The sequence below is a fragment of the Bactrocera dorsalis genome, chromosome 2, assembly GCF_023373825.1.
Source record: "Bactrocera dorsalis isolate Fly_Bdor chromosome 2, ASM2337382v1, whole genome shotgun sequence".
Classification (NCBI taxonomy): domain Eukaryota; kingdom Metazoa; phylum Arthropoda; class Insecta; order Diptera; family Tephritidae; genus Bactrocera; species Bactrocera dorsalis.
The window spans coordinates 20,242,270-20,263,441 of NC_064304.1; the positions used below are offsets into that span (position 1 = coordinate 20,242,270).

At 31.8% G+C, this 21,172-nt stretch overlaps 1 long non-coding RNA gene across 13 annotated transcripts in view; it reads left to right on the top strand.

The window, feature by feature from the left end:
• LOC105229869 (complexin) overlaps positions 1-21,172 on the top strand; it is a 349,701-nt gene that overhangs the window by 303,682 nt on the left and 24,847 nt on the right. For 8 of the 13 annotated variants that reach the window (XR_007421475.1, XR_007421474.1, XR_007421476.1 and 5 more), the window contains 2 exons: positions 9,453-9,610; positions 18,228-18,360. This is a non-coding gene — a long non-coding RNA (complexin). Of the gene's footprint in view, positions 1-9,443; positions 9,611-18,227; positions 18,361-21,172 lie in introns of all 13 variants that reach the window. The other 5 variants (XR_007421482.1, XR_007421478.1, XR_007421479.1 and 2 more) reach the window with 1 other exon arrangement.

Below are 21,172 nucleotides of genomic sequence, written 5' to 3' on the forward strand. Positions count from 1 at the left end.
TATATACACTCATAAATACACTCACATACAACTCTCATTCATGCCTTTTATTTATTCAAGCTTTTCACCGCTCCCTGCATTGTTTCGTTGTTTGGCTGGTATATTTGTGGGTGTTTGTGTTAGTTTGCTACGAAATTGCTACGTATTTTCCTGCCACTTTACCCAATGCGCACACAAACTGTTTATCTGTGAGTTGTTGCTTTTGTTGTTTGTTCTTACTGCCGGTAAGCAAACGTAGCGTAATTGAAAAACTGACCGCCTCATCAAAATGTAATGAGCAAAAAATTGCAAATTCCTTACCGCCTACGGTAAGAACATTGGACGAGTTATCACAGTGGATTCGGCGAAGCGTTGCCCGCTTTTATTCACAGCATTTTTTATTCATAACATTTTTGTGAACCTTTTTCTTTTCAAATTTACCTTTGCGGCGCTGCCATATTTCTTTTAACTTGAGTGGAAAACCTTCGGTTTCGCTCAACGTAACTGTTTGTGTGTATTTGTGTAGGTTTGTTTGTGGGTTTTTGCACACATTTGCCTTTGGCCAAAAGCGCATGGTTGTTTATTGCAATTTCTGCTCATTTTTTCCGCTAATTAAAGACAGGAATTCTCTTAATTGGCTCGCAATATTTTCTATATTTATTATTGTTGTTGTGTACACGCACACAGCAAGCCAGCAATTTGTAAGTTTGCGAAGAAAAACAGCACGAAAGGGTGCGAAAATAGCGCAAATTCGAAAAAATATAAATTTCTTTCGCAAACACTCGGCCTTGTTTACTCGGTTGGCAATTAAATGACCAACTAAATATTTGCTGGGCAATGCTGTGTGTGCGCTTTCACGCTGTTGTTTACCTAACAATTTTGCGGAATTTTTTTTTTTATACAAAGTACAAATATATTTAATATTTTTCATACTTTATTCTGTTATGAATTGTTATTTGCTTTTATGCAGCAATAAAAATATTTTTCAGAGAATAAAAATATTGAATATTTCATAGATAAAGTATATAATTGTGTGTGTGTTATAAATTCCTGACAGCGTCAGCTGTTCATTTTAATGCTAACACTTTTTTCTTCAGCTTCGCTTCCAACTAAGCGCCCTCGAGTGCTTGGTTAGCCGCGCTTGATATGTAAGTACAGCTGTGCTTGTTTGCTTGCCGCTTAGCAAACGAGCCACTTGACCCACTCGGTCCACTCGGTCAACATAAACCACTTATGAGCATATCGCAAAAGCCACTTAGTAACTGACCTGTAACATACTTGGCAATATTAGCATAGCAGTATGCATATAATTAAATATACAAACATGTTTACATGAATATATATATTTACATACATAAAGAAAAAATATGTATATGTATAACAACCTTTCACAACACTGCTTGCCTTATACTAGCCTTCCATTTCTTTCCCGTCCACCTCTCTATTTCACTCCTTGCAGTCCCTGCTTCGCATGCTTTTCCAGCACTTAAGTGTATTCTTCGGTGTTTGGTGAACTGAAAGCTTTTCAAATCGATTTTTTTTTATCTTTTCTGCTATCTGCTTTATTCCTACTTTCTTCGTGCTTAGTGTCCAACCCTCTTCATTGCAAAGCCACTCACTGTCATAGTTATATGGTTACATTGCTTCAAGTTGGTTGGTTCTACATATAGGAATGTTTGTATGTCTGTATGTATGAATGCAAGTATATTGCCCTCCATAATACCTGGTATAATGGTTATGACGCAAACCGAACAAAGAGTCCATGCAAAGCACTCTTTTCATTTGTGTCAAGTCAATGGCGGCCGTTCAATTGAATTGTAAACATCAATGAGACGCCTTTCCCCATTTATGTGCGTTAGACACCACAAAGTAAAAATAACTCGTAATTCATATTTCGTTTGATGTGGAAAATTATAGAAAATTGTGTAGAGACGATTATGAAAGGGATATTCGTTAAGGATCGATAATGCAGAGCCTGAAGGGAAATAGAAGACATACATATTTATAGGAAATATGTATATAGGAGCTTATGTAAAAGATTCTATGGCGCTTTATAAGTAAAGGTTTCGGTTATAATAATTAATGTTGTATGCTTCCATACATTAAATGTATATAGTTTGTAAAGACTAATGAGAGAGAGAGTCGTGCTCTTAAAAGGATGACTTATATATTCGACTATTAAATTAGTGTAGGATATTAATGATACTTATTTAGTGAAAAATTTTATAGTGACGAATCGAACAAGCAAATCGCATTAATCAGATAGGCAGACAGTTATTTCAATATTTATTGAGGCAATATTCTTCTCTCTTGTGTGGAAATTAAGCACTTTCTTCTATAAATTTTTTTACAAAGCGCAGCTCTCCTTATATACTTATATATATATAAATACGAACAAATGTTTAGATCGGACCCTTAGAGCATATAGCTGAGATTAGGGTGTTTTTTTAACTATTCATTTTTTTCAATCCCATTATGAAATTTTCTTGGAAATACCCTAAAAAATTTCTTGAACATTTGAGCTCTTAATGTTAACATTAAGGACTGAACCAAGGCATGTAAAGTTTTTCATTGAAAATACATGACAATCGTGATTTTTTATCTTTAATTTGGACACATGTTCCTCAGAATAGAACATGTAACAAAAGTGTCCATTGCGACAATGTCGAAACTCACACCGGGAGGTAGTATAAGGCTCTAAACCTCATTTTTCCACGAAATTCGAATTAGTTTGTATATATCTCGTAAATGACAAGAGCTATAGAAAAAAGTGCATGACAAACTTGTAGGAAATTTTATTTGCTACAAAAACGGTCTAAATCGCTACCATTAATACTTCTCGAGATATTCGGCTTTTTAAGTAAGGCTGTATAGAATTTTTATAGATTTTTTACTACCTTTTTCATGCTTTTAGTATTTTTTTTTTTAATTTTTCTAGATTTGTTTGCTTTTAAAGCCAAAACCCAGCTTTACTTAATCCTTTGAGAATATGTAATATAAAAATGGTATATCGTAAGATAAAATATTATTTTTCATAAAAAGTGAAATATCAATCTATACCTGCCTCGCGGCGTAAAAATAATAGCTGAAGCATTCACAAAACTCAAACAAAAATTGCATAAAATATAAAAGATTTACTAAATGCCATTAGACTCTCTCTTATTCTAGAAAATTTGTGTTAATTCAGCAAGCTCCGAATTTTCTGGATTATTGAATGTTAAAAACTATCTAGCTAAAAAAACTAAAATCACCCACTTAAGCAGATTATTCACACAAAAAATAGTGAAAAGACAATAACAAGCAATGCCTTTAATATTTTTTAATCCACAAAAGCAATTTAATTCGGTATTTTAATTTTGAAAGCATGTGTTTAGTATTTGGCAATAAAATTAAAATAAATATATTCGTGTGTATTTTAAAAAATTTTGTAGTAAAAGCTGACTACACAGCCGCAAGCAATACATACATACTTAAACAAATGCATATTTTTTGACTTTTTGATTTTTCTAAAAGCGTTTTAAGCGTTTTTCACAAAAATAAATATTTGCTTTTGAATTTACCATGGAATAACATGAGCTCTGCAGCAAAAGCGTTAAATCAAATAATTCAAGCTGCAGCTTCAACGCATAAAAAATTAAAGAAAACAAAATAGTCAATATTTTAAAATATTTGTGTGCGCAAACAACACACTAATAATGTGCAAAACAATAAATAAAATATTTGCATTTGTGAAATCTTTTTGAGCGCGTATTGGCATAAAATGAGCGAATGGAAGCTAATAACTGAAAAACATTCATATATTTAGTAGTACGTAGTATTTTGAAGTAGATTTAAAAAAAAATCAGTAACCTTTCAAGCAAACAAAGTACACATAGAAAAGTACTATTCTCTTTTTAGAATAACAATAATATAATATATTATAGTTAACAGCGACAACAGCTGTTAAACTCTAACGATTATTGTGTAGTTACATACACACAAAAAATAATACTATATATAGCCGCAAATATTTTGACTACCTGCGCATAAGCATAAATAAAATAATAATCACAAATTCACGCAAATTTTACCAGAATTTTTTTTTTTGCTTACATACATACATTTTTACATTTGTCAGCCTATTAACGCTTGGACAGCAGCCTACCGCGATTTAACTTTGCTTAACAAGCTCTGCCAACGAATTAAATGCGGTTGTTTAACGATTTGTTGACTAGCGTTTAAAAAACAAAAATTTCATTTTCATTTAAAATGCGCATAATCTATCCATAAGCATTTAATTTTTAATGAACTTGCATAGTTAGACATATTTCTGCTGAAAATTTTCGTAGATATGCACTGCAAATGCAAAAATACTATACAAAATTCAAAGTTGTTAATATGCCTTAAGCTGACACTAGGAAAGCTAAAATCGCACATTTGACACTGGCTGACAAAAAAATAACATTTTTAATTTTTTTTTAAGTTATCACAGCTTTCAAAATAGGCTTCTGCACAAATACAACTGTGTCAACTAAGCAAGAAAAATTTCTTTGTACCTATTATAAGCCAGGGCTAAGATGGCCTTCAGCGAATTTCCTTTTCACTAAATTTCGGAAAAGAATTCGATAATAATATGTTCATAAGCCTACGTCTCGTTATCGGTAATGATAGCCTTGATCAGCAAGCATCTCTCCTCTATTCAACGTTGTGTTTGCTTAAGATAGAGGTTTTTGGTATATACGAGTCAAGCGTTGGCACCCTTCATACTCAAACCATTAACCAAAGTGTTTTGGTCGATGCTGATGAGATGATGAGTATTATCCTGCTATATCTTTGATGGCAATTCGATGATTCTCAAGCACTGTTTCTTTAACTTTTTCGATGTTATCCTGATTAATTTCAGTGGATAAACGACTCGACGGGGGTAAGTTCTAGATGATTTTACGATCTTCACTGACTGCTTTGTGTCACTCAAATACTTCTGTTTGTGATGCAGTAAACTAACCAAATCTTCTGAACCATTTTTCGCAATTACGTAAACGGAAAAAAGTCGTATATGTCTAGTTCTACCAATCACATTGTGTCATGCCATAATTTTATAAGCTTCATTTAACCAAAAAAAAATGTAATTCGAGGGAATTGAAAAAAATAGTGAAGAAATTCGCTACATTCTGAAATATATATAAAAAAAGGAAGAATACTACGCAAGCCTTCAAGGAAATTTGTGAAGTTTATGGAGACCATGCTGCTTCAGTTCGTGTAGCACAACAGTGGTTCGCTCGCTTCAATTCTGGAAATTTCGAAATTTCAATTTACTCGTACACTGATGGAATAATGTCTCCAGTGAAAAAATTGCAAAAAAATGATCGACCAAAATGGTACCTATTTGTTTATTTATTTATAAGTATAAATATAAAAAAAAATAAGTTGAAGTGTGATAAGAAATATGAAAAGACTTGTTCGACTACCTATATTTGAAAAAGTGTTTTCAAGTCAGAATGGCTGATTTTTTGAAAGAAATCAAAACAAACTATTATGAAATAACTAAAAGTTTTGTTTCTAACCACTTATAAAAGCAGTTGAGTAATCCAACATATTTATTCACTTGAAAGAGAAAATTGGATGAGCGATATTTTCATATGCTTTAATAAGTTTAAAGCTCCGAAATAGTTTTCATATACTAAAACAAATATGATGGCAAATTTTCTGAGCTAAAATTTAATTAAAAACGCAAATACTAGAAAATATATACAGACAAAACATATTTATATGCTTACTATACATACCTCCCAAAAAATATAAATTAACTCCAAACTAACCACACAGAAGAAAACGTTGCTTATATTTTTCTGTTGTACGCATTATTTCAACAATTTTAATTATCTTTTACATGAGGTTTTACATCATTAAAGCTACTATTCACAACCTAGAATTGAAAGCGCCTTCGCATATGCTACATCAGTAACAGAAAATGTTATTAAAAGCACTTTTCTCAAAATACTAATATTTCCCATGAATGAAACAGCAAAAACACAATCAAATCACATCCAAACAAAAGTGCCAACAATCAGCACTCCATACAATTCATCAGTCAAACTTTACGTAATTAAGTCAATTAAAAACACTTGAGTTCAAAAACTGTTGACATTTATGGGAGTTGTTTTGAATTATGAGCTTGAAGGCGGCAACCAACTCAATGACCAAATCAACTGAGCCGGTTCGCTTGACTGGTAATTTACACCATTATTAAGTTTCATTGCAGTTTGCTATTGCTGTTGCTGTAATTCCTCTCTGCACCCACTTCTATAGCCCGTGCTGCCTTGAATAGCTTATAATTGTATATTAAATTTTCAACTACAGATATATTGCCACTCAACCCCACCTTCGACAGGCAGTGTAGTAAATTTGACAGTCAACTTGAATGGTCGGATTGATTTCAACTTTAGCCTCCACAGTAAACACAAACACAACAACCCACTCGGAGACGCCTGCGGGGCACACTTCGGCACTCTGCTGCAAGTCGAGCAGCAGCAGTAGCAGCTAGCACTCATTAGGGCATTAGAAAGTTTTTGGCGCAATAACAAAGCATTACTTTTAATTAACTTAAATATTGTGCAAGGCAACAAATGTAATTAGTGAAAGAAGCATCGTAAAAAGAAATTCACTTTAATGGTGTGAGTGGCATATGCTGCGAAATTTAAAAAGTTAGTGTGGCGTAAAAAGTTTTCCTATTAAGTTTGCGTTGCACATGCACATAAATTGCCATTTAATGAAATTAATGTGGACAAATGTAATTTAGTAAAATCCAATATGTATTTAATTAAAAATTGCATGGATTCTAGTAGAGGTGTGCTGAAACTGATGATTATAGTGTTACCAGAGATGGTTGTTATTTGAACACTTAGAAGTACTTTGTGATACCAAGAGTTCTGAAATATGGGTTAAAATGGTCTAAAAACTTACAAATATCTTTACACCTGTCACAAATGTGGTGAGATGACAAGTATTGATCGGAGCCTATTCGGCAGTTGTACTGAATATATATTGTAATATCCAAGAGTCTAGCGATCGTTGTATTTTGGTAAATAGAACAGGCCTGAAGATACTATTGAGGTGTTTCCATCTCCGCTATGGGACACAATATTATATCCGAATTTTCATCATCAAAGAGTGCTGTAACCCGACCGAATCCTCGCAAAATTCTTAAGACTTTTATGAATATAAGAACTTTTAAATAGCACATAAATACCAAAATTTCTGAAAACCTATTTTAGAGTGTGATAAGATATTTTTGGTAAAAGAAACTTAATTAAAAAAAAAAAATAAATTTTGTAAAAAAAAAAATTTTTAAACAAATTAAAAAAAAATATTTTTTAAAAAAGTTTAATTTTGAATCAAATTTATTTTTTAATTTTGCAAAAAATAATTCCAACAAAAAATATTTTTCCAAAAAAATTTTTTTTTTAATTTTAATTTTTAATAAAATTTATTTTTTATATATATCGCTCATTTGCTGCAAGACCGGCATAAGTCAAAAAAATCGATTTTCCAAAAAACGCGTTTAAAGTTTTCAACTGACTACAACCTTACACCTCTTCTCAAGCGGAGCATATAAGAGGTATTCATACGAATTTTTCACTCAACATGAAGTATGATATAACGAACAATTCTGCAGCATTAACTCAAAAATCACGTTTTTTGATTTATGCCGGTCTTGCAGCAAATGAGCGATATATAGACATTTTTATGTTTTTGAAATGTAAAGAATATTTTCTCTCATAATAATTCGAGAGTTATTGCTTATTTGTGGCCTACATTGCGGCGCTCAATAAAATTTTCTTACAGACAAAATTGGAGGCGTCCAAATGTAGGCTAGGCTTCAACGAAAGTGCGATTTATGTGCTTTATAAAAACTTCACTAGGCCGAAAAGGTCGAACGCTGTTTCTGAAAAACAAAGCTTGTTTGATTATAACTATTGCAGTCAGCTATTAAGGAGTTACACAAAACACTTTATGGCATAAATATAAAAAAGGGCCTATGCTTAATCAAAAAACATTAAATAATAACAGAAAATAATATAAAACACACTTCACACAGACAATGAATTTCAATTGTCAGATTTATTTGTTTAAACTGTCATATTGAATTCAAGTTAACATTACAACAAATGCAATTAAATACATAATATTTTGCAATAAAATATTTTCCACAAATCCAAATTTTTTTACAAATGCGATATTTTTACCGCAACACTAGTAAACATAAAACAAAAAACATAATATTTACTTAATGAGCGTTCATTTAACAATTTATAGATGTTCAAGCATGTTAAGCGCTTGGCTTGCGGTTGAACGCATTAAAAATGCATTGTGTTTACCATAATTCATGCTATTAAAACAAGTTAAGAGAAACAAGTATTTAATGCCATAAATAATTTAAATTCATTACAAATATTTTTGCAAAAAAATGGCAACAATAGTAAACAGTTGTAAATCAGTGGCGCTAAATCAATGCGCAAGCATTTACATATGACTTCAGATTCAATACACTTTTTTGTAGAGAAATTGTTTCAAATTTTTGTATGGCATTACATTTTTATAGCCTATTTGACAACAACGACGAACAATAAAACAATGGAACTTTTCTCTGCAACCAATCGGTTGCATTTGCGCAAATTAAATTCATATTTTGAAGACGTGTTTTGCCACAATACCACAAAACCACATAATGCTGCGCAATACTCTTGGAGCCTATCAGACAACCAGCTTGAAACAATGGCTTTGTTTAGCAAGCACACATATATACAATGATTTTCTATGTAAGCGCATTAGTGCACAAAATGCCATTGATTTCAGTACAAAGAAGTGTGTGCAACATTGAGATAAGCGCTTATTCCTATATATATGTGTGCATGTGTGTGATATGTACACAAATATAACTTAAATATAATTTAAACAAAAGCTATTGTGCCATAAATTTTGATATTTGGTGATAAGTTTGCGCCTTGATGTATGCTAAGAAAAACCGCATGCCCAATGAATGCTTCGTTTATTCAATTCAATTAACTTAAAATATGACAAATACTCGTATCAACGCTAGCTCAGATTAATAACATGAAACTAAATGCTCTGAGAGCTATCATTTATGCAACAGAGCAGAGTTTATTTAAGTTGAAAAGTAAATAAAATTCGAAAAATATGCAGATTCAAAGATATTTGCAAAAATATTTAATATGTCAATAGTGAAAATTTATAATAACTAATTTCAATGACCTAAGAAGTTGGCTTTTATTAAACTTAAATGCGATCTAATCCCATTAACAAAATTCCATAAACCAAATAATGCTTAATACAGCGTTTTTACATTAGCATATGTTTGCTAAACATATTATGTATGATGGCATATTCTATTTATATTAATTTTATTTAATTTGTATACAAAATATTTGAAAACTAATTCCGCTATTCATTCTTTTCTTCCTCAGGCGCCGTAGGTGGTGATGGCGGTGATGATGGTGACGATAAGGAAAAGGCAGAGGAGGAGGAGAGAGAGCGTCAGGAGGCCATACGTGAGGCCGAAGAACGGCGAAAGGAGAAGCATCGTAAGATGGAAGAGGAGCGCGAAAAGATGAGACAAGATATTCGTGATAAGGTAAATAATAGTTAAAATTACATAAAAAAAAATTAAAAAAAAACGCTTTTTGGAACCAAAATTTTTTTATATAAAATGTATTGGTAAAATGTTAGAGAGAGCAAGAAATAGTTTCTGGGAATATTTTTCAAGAGAAATATTGCTCAAAAACACCAGATTGCTAACTATGGTTTGGAAAGATGGCTAGCTAAATTAAATAAAAAAAGATGTTTTGAACCAAAGTGTATTTTGTAGTGAGAGATTGTTAAAAAAAAAAACAAAAAATAGTTGCGGACAATATTATATAAGCGAAGTATTGCTCAAAATACTTCATTTTCCTAAATAAAATTTGCTTGAGCCACATACTTACTGTAGAAAACATTTCATAGCAATGTTTGAGGGTGGGGCTGCATATCAAAGTATTTTTAATAAGAAGAAATTTTTACTAATAAAAAATTATACACCAAAAAATTATTTCAAGAACTTCAAACGCAAGCTTAACAGCGATTAAGCAAACAACTACGTCTAAGTTTATATTGCTCCCTTTCATAAATCACCAATTTATTAGAATAAAAATAAATTTATTTTACAAAAATAATACTTATAATCACCTTCAAACTCCAAAAGCTTCATTTACAGCTTTAAACTAAAATCCCTAAATTTTAGCCAGCAATTATTGCACACAAGAAATTTGTGTAATTCATGCGCCAACACTTTACTCCGAAAACTCTATTTACACTTTGGAAATTAAATGGCTTTTGGCAAAAACCCGGCATAACACCACGAAAAGCGCTGCATAATAGCAAAATGCATGCAAAGCACTTATTTGAATCAACATAAATACCACTCTTTTTACTGACCCTCCATTTAGTGGCTTAAGCTGCGCGCGCGCTGAACTTTCACGAAGCCGTCGACAACACGTTCAATTTGAGGGCATGGAAAGTTTTTGCCAGCAAAAGTTGGCGAAAGTGTGATGGCAGAAAAAAGTATGCGTTAAAATTGCAACTCTGAAACTCTGTCAGAGAATGAAGTAAAAACTCATAAATTGTTGCCAGCGTTGGCAGTTGGTGGGCTGCGCCTGCTTTTATGCAACGTTTCATGCATTAAACTGCGTCGCTATTGTCAGTATTTCGCATTTTTGCACTTCCTATTCTCATAAGCTGTGGTGTCTGCTGTTTTTAGCCGCTATCATGGCTGTTTAACGTGTTGTTTAACAACTTCCATTGCCACTAACACTACCAACTCTAATGTACTAGGCAACGTCGATGTTAACAGGCAGCTTTTTTTGTGCGCCAAACGCTTGTCTGCAAATATAAAAATACACTTTTTTGTTGCTGTTGTTTTTCAAAGTCTTGTACAGAGCGTGTTTAGACTTTGCTAAAAGAGAAAATGCAGTCATCTAGCGAAATGTGGTTTAAGTGCATGAATTAAAATTAGTTTTTTTAAAATAGTTTGCAGTGGCACTAAACCTTTTTCCATTTAATTAAAAAGATAATTGAACAAATATTAGAATTTCATAGTTTTTACAGGAATTAAAATGGTTTTTTATAAATTATTAAATTTGTTTTTTTTCTACAAAAAAGATTTTTTGTCTTTCTCTTTAAGATATTCCATTTTTATATTTTTCTACTTTATTTCATATTTTCTTTGCTTACTCTGCATTCCTCTACTGCTCTTCAAGTTCCAGTTTTCTCCCCCCAAACTTTTTTCGTAAAACTTGCGGCTATAAATTTTGTCAACCAATCGTGAAAACTTTCTCATTAAAAAACTTTCAGTAGAGGAAAGTTCTTTCAGCACGCAGTTACCACACATTCGAAAATGTAGTATGTATACACATACAAGTTGCCCTTATTTTTTGATTACACCTCGTATATACTGTTACTTGCCATTTTTTATATATTTAATCACTGTTCGTTTTTAAAGCTCATTTGCAAGCAAAGGGTGAGCCAATTTTCATTACATAGTTTCTTGTCACATAAATTTTACTCAAATGAGAAATATTTAAAACTCGGCAAACTGGAAAAATTTCTTACCTACAGATTTTAGTGCGTGCGGAAGTTTCACAACTAAGCATTTTCTCCTATTTTGTTACATAAGAAACTTTAGTTTTTGAAACTCATTTTTATTCTTTTTGTCAACACTCTCCTTGTGATAAACGTCGGTACTCTCATTTAATAGACACTCGGCATTCTCATTTTCACTCTTTGTTGCATAGCCGCAGGCGCTTCCTTGGCACAGCAGGTAATAGCAGACTTGATGACTAATATATTAACGAACACGAAATGTAAAATTAAAAATAACATTTTTGAAAATAAAATAATAAACTTTTTACTAAAAACAATAAATAAAAAAATAAAAATATATTAACAGGATTAAAACAACTCACCTACTGATTCCAATATTTTTACTTATTACCTAAAACTTCTGAAATAACTAAATTAAAAAACATAAAATATTACTATAAATAAAAAATAAATAGTAAATTATATTTTTTGACCAAAAATCATCTAATTTAACTGAGACTAAGAAAAAAAATTAAATATTATGAATTCAAGCTAAAATTTTTTAAACAAACTATAAAAGTGTGTATATGTATGAGTCAATATTTAAGTGAAATGCTGTGAAAAAAAAAATAAATTTATATAAAATGTGGTGCATGCAGTGCAAACTACCTTTTGTAGTTCAAATTGACTCTAGTAGGGAGTCCTTTTATCGAGCGACTCCCTAACGGAGTCAGATTGATCTCTGCAAAGGCCGACAACAAAAAAATTTTAAAACTTAAAATCAAGTTTTAGTGCAGTGTTATGAGAAAAAATAATATAAAAAATATATCAAAGTACACAAAATTATAATTAAAAATTAAAAAGTAGAAAATTAAAATGAAAGAGCATAGAAAAGTAGGAAATGATATTAAAAAAATTATAACATCGACAGCAAGCCCAAACAAATGAAGTATTATGAAAAAAAATAGAAGCATTAATATTGAAATTAAAACGATTAAAAATTAAGATACATAAAAACATAATAGCATAAAAATAGTTAAAATTAATAAATAATAATTTGATTAATTAATTAATTAAGACATAAAATAATTACTTTAATTAAAAAACTTAAATTATTTAATTAAATACTGAATAATTTAATTAAATATTAAATTAAAAGCTAATTAGTTTTAAATTAAATAAAATTATTTTTTGTTTTAACTACAAGTATACTTAACCAATTTAACTTATTGTTTAATTTAAAATCATAAAAGTTGTGAAATATAAAAGAAAAACTTAAACATAAATATATAATAAAATTGAGATTAAAAAAAAAATGTAAAAAAATAAAAATTCAAAAAAAGAAATAATATAAAACCTAAATATAAAATATTTATTCCAAAGATTAAAATAAATTATTTATTTATTATTTTTTTCATATCCAAAAATAAAAAAATAAAAGAAATTTAATGCCGTGAAAATAATATATGTGATACACTGCTTTCTTCTTCTTACTCGATGTAAATAAGCTTTAAAAATTTTTAACACAATACCTATCAACCTAATCTCAAACATTTTAGTATACCACTTACCAGATTTAACAAACACTCCAACTTAAGAAACAATTTATTTTCACCACCAAAAATATACAAATAATAATAACAAAATAATTAAGAAACTCCCCCAAGCTTTTATATACAATATAATACCCAAAAAAAAGAACTCTACAAAACAAAGCACAGCAAGAATGATGAATGGTTGCTCCAGCGCAGCACCATCTTTTCATTGCACTGTTCACCTTTCGTCGCCGTTGGCGCCACAATCTCAACTCAACTACATTCACACTTAATTAATCGCATACAAGCTTAATTAATTACCACAAATATGCATACAAATATATCAGCTGAGGTTATTTGAAGTGCCTGAGTGGTGAGAACCTAATCCAGCCAAGCTCTCGAAGGCAGGCGGAACGTTCAAGCAGACTTTTGGTGTATATATACGAGTATCGTAAATACGAGTATGTACCATTTATACCTATATATACATATATACATATATACATATGTCTAATTACAAAGCATGAGAATACGCTTCTTACTTTACAAAGTGCAAGCGCTTAATTATATTTCCGCTTGCCACGAAGAGATGCTAATAAAGAACATAACAAAAAGCAAGCACAATAATAATTTATGTTAGCAAAGATGTTGAGAAACCACAAACACATCGCTGGACTAATGGAATTTCAAGTATAGTTTAAAACGATGGAGATAACGGTGCTAAAGGTGGCAAAATAAGCATTATTCTCTATGATGACAAGCTCTGCGTCTTTAATGTTGGTTGTTTCAGCAAATTTTTGCTTTAGCTTTTTTTAAAGGGAATTTTTAAAATACATTTTTATGAAGAAAAAAGTTAAAAAATTGTTGAATTACATGCGAGATTCGACGACGTTAAAATGGTTCTACACTTCTTTAAAAGGCGTGGCTGAAACCCAAAGCAAAATCTCTATCAGAAAATATTATCCGTACAAGCAAAAGGTTCGCCTCTACTGTACTGGCTGGGGCATTCTCAGTGTGGGAAACCTAAAAAAATCTCTACTAGAAGCTGTTGTTGGTTCAATGATTTTGTAATGAATTTTTCTCTGAATTATGTTCACTTTTCCCATTTTTTTATTATGGTGAATTATACCCAAAATATGCAGAAAAAATGTATGAGATCAAATTCGAAATTGCTGTTTCGAGAGAAGCAGGTTTAAGAATAAACTAAATTTGCTACACGTTAGTAAGCTGCAACTGATATATAAAATATTAATTTATAAATGTGAAATGGTATTTTTAAAGGCTTCGGATATCGAAATATGCAAAAAAAAAATATCAACAATCATTAATTCTTGATATTTTCATTGTATTATTGTGGAAAGCCTCATAAAAGACAACAGCAGTGGTCTGTAGTATTATTTTACATTTTTGTTAATACAGGTATCCCTCGAATAACACGGTTAATTGGTTCCGTGTTATTCGAAATCGTGTTATTTGAAATTTAAAAGGTAAAACTTTATAAACGCAATAATTTTTAAATTACATATGTTCAACCACTGTCACTCTCCAAAGATTGATTTGTTTTTCCTTGAAGAGGTAGAGGATCCTTAAATTTCAATTTTTAAAAGGAATTTTCGCGGCTTCGTGTAATTCGAACCCCGTGTTATTCGAGGGTTGTCGCAATTTTTAACCGTGCTATTCGAGATTTCGTGCAACTCAAGTACCGTGCTATTCGAGGGATACCTGTACCAAAAAATATTAGAAATACATATTTAATCTTCAAAATTAAAATAAGAATGTCCTAAAGCTTTACAAAAATACATTTTCAAAATTTGTCGAAAAAGCTAAAATTTTGAGTAAAAATATAAGCTGTGAATCTCCTGTCAAATTTAATTAAAGCCTTCAACTGTTTCTTGTGTTTTTAAGGCCTTCAACAATATATTAATGATTGCTCTACAAAAAAATATTGTCTTTATACTGTTGTCTTCTCGTCCTCACGGAAAATTAATGTAATAATTATAGCCTCAATTGTGTAATTCTTAAATACAAGTCACAGCAACTACAAGTATATATGAATGTTTGTATGACAGTGCCTTCCTACTGTCCTTTATCTTCAAGCTCGATGAACTAACTAAGCAATATTCAATGGCTTGTGTCACTCAAGGGGAAATCGATACGTGCTCAATATTATCTAGACACGTGTTACGAATATCAGCCTACTTTTACGCGTAAGCATAGCACATATGTACATGATGTACATAGCAACGCATTATACAAACGACAAACATAAAGCAAAGCTAAAGCAAAATCCCGGTCATTTGTTGAAGTGTGTGTGAGTGTGTAAGCGTTAAATGCGAACACATAGCAACTTTACCATAAAGCATTTTAGCTAAAGGGGAGAGCCGTAAACGAAAAAGTGGAAATAAAAAAAAACACACAGAAACACATAAGCGCAGTGAATGAAGAACAAAAGCAAAGCAAAGAGCCATTGGCATTGATTGAGTGCGAATGTGGTGAGGCGGTGCCAAAGGGGACCTTTCAAGCTGTCCAACAAAGCCAACCTTTGTCACACCTGCCAAGCGATGTGCCACACTCATACACGCATGTACTCCTACACACGCACACCTCCCCACCATGAGACAAGCCTCAAAGCTGTTTGAGGCCGCTTATTGTAGTCAACCACAGCTTTGGCGGAGTTGTAGTCGGCGTAATTGTGCTGAGCTTTGCCGTTTATGATGTGGGTTATGTGCTCGTAGCGAATGCGATAGGGCCGTTTAAGTGACACTAAAACCGTTTTATGTGCGCTAGCAGTAAATGTAACCTACAAACGACCTTGAGTGGTATTGAATGGTGGCTCAAAGTAAAGAAATATGTGTAAAAGCGGAAAATCAATATAAGCTGCTTATTGAAACAAAATGTATGAACAACTTTTAAGCAATACAAATCGATAAATATTTCCAACAGCAGAGTTCTATGGAAAAATCTTCCTGCAGATTTACTTCGTAAATCTAAATTGTAGACAGTGATGGAAGTTTTATCAAAATTACCATTTCTGAAGTTTCTGAAAGAAATGAATTCAATTTATGATTAATTAAATTTCGGCTTTAAGTCGCAGTATAAGCTTTAAACTTAATGGACGCCATTAACGAACGAGCTTCCTCGCATACAAAATTTGGTTCCGTATAATACCACAGAATATATTGTAGCCGAGTATTAAATGTCTCGCAAACAAGTAATGTAAATACCTATAAGTAAACTTCACAATAATCTGAATTCCAAGAAAAATTTAATATTTTAAATAAAGCGAACTCAAACGAAATGGCTTAAGCATCTCCATGGCAACGTTTTATTTAATGCAAAAGCATCAAAAATATTCGCCCAAAATTCCATTTAAGTACCTTTAAGAAATCTCAAGTTAAGCAATGCACACCGTGAAATTATTCAGAATATTGTACATGAAGCTTAAAGCTTTAGTCACGTCAAAATGCCATGACAACACAGCGGGTATCAACGGAAATAAAATGCAGCCGCCGGGGATGACAGGTACACAGCCATGAAATCAATCACTAAGCAATGATAATACGTAAAGTGGCGTACAAGCATGCTTACAAATAACGGTACACATTTACTAACATACAAACACACGTAAAAAGTACTTACAGAAATGCGCTCCGATGAAAGTGGTTGGCATTTCCAAGAAAAAACAAAATCAAAAATAAAGATTGTGATAATGCATGTGTATGTAAGCATGTACCTGTACTTATGCATATAATTCTGCTTGATAGCACAAGCTCCATGACAAATGCGAGCGCATGAATAAATGAATGAATGAATTGTCGAGTTGTCGAGTTGTGGAATCAAAAGTTCAAGCAGAAACTGGGTTAAGTAAAATTTAATTCAGAGAAAAATGCGCAATCACATTACCGCAATGACAGCAAATAAAATAACAACAAATACGATGCTCACCTAACTTTACATGAATCGCATACACTCATTCATACATACACTATAAATAAGTATAAGTATCAACAGAAGAGGGAGAGCTTGGCTGCTCGTCTCGCTTAAAGCTATAGAAAATACCACTTTGGTGGCACTCCTGGCGGTATCGAGCTGTAATGTAATTCAATTTGTGTCAACGGAAAAATAACAGTAGAATGAAAAGAAAGGTATAGATGAAGAAACTAATAATAAGAAGTGGAGTAAATAGAAATCTGTAATCTCGCCAAGAGGGCTTTGGGGTTAGAAGTTGAGAGGGAAATGTAACTGCGATTTAAGGTGGCGATTCTGCTGGGTTTTGAGATTTTAAATTTAAAAGTTTTTTTTTTAACTTTAAAGTATCTAGATTTAAATATATTAAAGAAAAAAATAAAATAAATTAAGAAAACTGTTTTAACATGAGTTTCCTCGGATAAAAAACAGCATTTTTCCGGCAATTTTTTTGATATAAAAAAGTTAAATATTTTATTAGAATTTTTTGTCTTTACAAACATACACTATAAACAAGGAAAATCTGAATTTTTTGGAAAAGAAAATATTTTAAACTCGGCAATTGCCACGCCGTTTTCGGTGACTCCTCGGAAAAAGAGCTCCCATTCGCAGGATAAATCCTAAAAGGATCATCTAAAGTGAAAAGGATACGTATTTTACTAAAAATCTTAACTGAGAACTTGGAAGGAAGAAAAGAAACTAAAAAATTGATTTTTTGCTAATTTTTTTTTCAAATAGTTGTAAACGAAAAAAATATCCTGTCTTTAAGAATTCTTTCTCAAACACCTGTAAAAAATTTCATGATGATCGCTTGAGTAGCAAGACGGTGCACTTAGCTTCGAGGGCACAAGTTCTCAAGGCTGTACCTGCGAAACTATTACTCGGATCAACTTGAAAGAAGGAACAGTAAGAGTTTCAGTTCGATATCTCCAAAGTGTGATACCAGTTCCGTGAGACATACATGACTAAATCAACACTGAGTCTCTTCCACATTTAATAGTTTCCATCATTTACGTTTGAGAATACTTTGTACTTAAATTGCTTTATAAATTATAAGAAATAATTAAAAATAATATTATTCTGCAAATTATTTTTCACGAAGCAATTGTCTAATCCTTCCCTTCTTCATTGCAGTACAACATAAAGAAAAAGGAGGAAGTTGTCGAAGCCGCGCCCCAAGAAGAACCCAATCCGCTGATGCGAAAGAAAAAGACGCCCGAAGAGTTGGCTGCCGAAGCGGAGCAGGAAGAGTTAGACGATTTCACAAGTAAGTTGCATAATTTCCGTGTAATTTGCAGACAAACTAATAAACAGCAAAGAAACTTAATTCCTATATAAAACGTAATAAAGAATCAGAGATAAGTTTGACACAACAACACAGTGGAAAAAAGTTATCTTTGAAGCGCACCAACTTCAAAACTACTAAAAACTCTACTATGATTCTTCTGAACACTTCCTTACTACCACAAAAGTACCGAAAAACTAATACTTTGAACTCAATACATTTATGCTACTACTAATACTAATGCTACTTATATTCTCTTCAATGTTAGCTAGTTTGATGTGTGTGCTGCAAAATAGTATTTATTTGACATATTCTTTTAGTTTTTTTGTTACGAAAAATTTTGAAAATTTTTATTTTCCTATTTACTATGGAAACTAACAATTTCGTACAACTTTGAACTATCGCTTGACCAATTTGCGTTAATCAAAATGAATACGTGTAGTTGAACAACTCGAAAACACACTGGCACTTAAAACGAAACGACAACATGCGCCAAAACTGAAACACTTGCCAACTAGCCTAAACTTACAGCAAAATTACAACGCTAGGAAAAAAACTCCAATACATGTACTTACAAAAAATAAACGCTAATTGCTTAGAGTTACATAAGAGTTTATGATAAAGTAAAAATAATAATAAAATTCCAACGACAATCGTGTTTCTGAGCCAGCAAAGCAGCGGAAGTACACAGTCGACATATTCAACTTCGCGCTTATTAGCTTAATTGCTTTCGTAATAACAGCTTTTAAATTGTTGCCTGCAGCAGACTTAAGACCGTAAATTACATAACTTAAATATTTTTAAAAATTATACTTGGTTTGCTGTCACGCGTGACTCAACGGGGATAGAGTAAATATGTAATGTAAAGTAATATAGAAATCGAAGGAACTTTGAGGAAGAATTCAGCGCGCAATGCTATAACAACCATATACCAGTGACTTTATATAACTTTAAATGTGTTTATGTAGTACTTTCCGTCGTATTTTAACGCGTTCTTTAAGCTCAAAACCAATATTCTATACAAATGAGCTGAAAATGCCACAGCAGACATGACAAAACCGTTTTGAAGCAGACTGAGTGACAGCCGAGGAGTGGCAAACTACTCTAGTCAATCAAAGGCGACAATAACAAAAACAAAAAACAACAACTGGAATACTAAAAGCTCAGTTGAAGCATCCTCCACCAGCTACTAAAGCCACGTATACAATACGAAATCTAACAGCCACGCGTTCTCTCCCACTGCACATCGTCTCAACGTCCCATTTACTTATGTACCTTTTCATTAAGTTCTTCTCTGCTCGTCGTATCGTTTCTCTGCGGTTTACTAGCACTGTTTCTATTTATCAATTTTATATTTTTTTTATTTTTATATTACTGTCAGTTGTATGTTTCGTCAGTACAAGTATTTAGCACACCTTTCCGCGCTTCCACTCACCGTTATACAAATTAAGCGAGAGACAGCAAATGCACTCAACTAAACAACTAATTCCAGACTAAAAATAAACAAAAACGAAACACTAAAAGCAGCTATTAAGGATACGCCAATCAAAACAAACAAACTAACAGAAAGAGCAATACAAAAGCATTGCAATACCATTATATCTAGCGATTTGTTGCTGTCAATAAACAGTTGCAATGCAGTAAAGCCGTTAATTGTGCGCTATTTTTCCGCTGCTAATCCCTTTTACGTTTTAGTGTGGTTGTACGTTTGTTTGTGTGTGTTGTTTTTAGTATTTTAGTTTTACCCTGTTTTTTGTTTTTGTAATTGCTACTTTAAAATTGATTACGCTTTTAATTTTTAATGCAAGTACATTTGTATGTACACACATACATATACACATTTGCTATTATTACAGCGTTTAAGTTGATTGAAATTGCAACTAAAATTGTCGAATCGCATTGAAAGGCAATCATTAAAAGTTGTTTTGTATTGGATTTGTGTTTAGTTTCCATTGGTTTTCAGTTTGTATTATATACTAACTTATTTGATGCGTTTATTTTTAAGTTCCCAAGGATTCGCTAATAAATATACATGCTAAAAGTGGCAACAAAGTAAAAATATTTCGTCAATTGCTTTTCTGTAATAGTTATAGTTCATGGAAACATAAAATATACTTTCAAAATATACGTATTACATACCTCTTTTAAAAACAGAGACAATTTAATTTTATTTAAGCTTTTATTCTTCAATTTCTTGATAATACGAAAGGAAATTTATAAACCTTCAAAACATCAAGTGCCAAAACCATCTTTATAAGCTGGAACTTTAATTCAATCAGTTTTTTTTTCTCTGATGAACATTGTTTTATCTGACCCGAGTTGCTCGATGGATTAAAAGTTAAATAAGTTAGCCAGAAATGGTTTTAGATTATTCTTATAACTGCTTCCAAGGATTCTGAATAAGATGCACCCAATACATATCTGTGGTGAACAATTCAAAAAATTTTTCAAGCGGTTGCATTAAACTATATTGTTCAGCAACTCCTAAAAAACCAATGGGTAAACCATACTTTTGCTAGCAACAGAACTAGTTTATACGATCTTTACGCAAATCTGACTTATAAGGAAGATATCCTCGAGTGATGTAAAAGAGAACCCATTTCGAGGTTTCCTATTTATTAAAAAAAAAAGACAAAAACAGAGAAACTTCAAATTTAATTAGGATTGTTTATTATCATTCGAATGAACACCCTTTAGCTTTTTTTGAAATCTATCTCATTTAAATGTTGTTCCCGGCTATGTTTCAGATGGTCCACCCGTTGAGTCCAATTTTCGATGACTCGTTCTAACAATT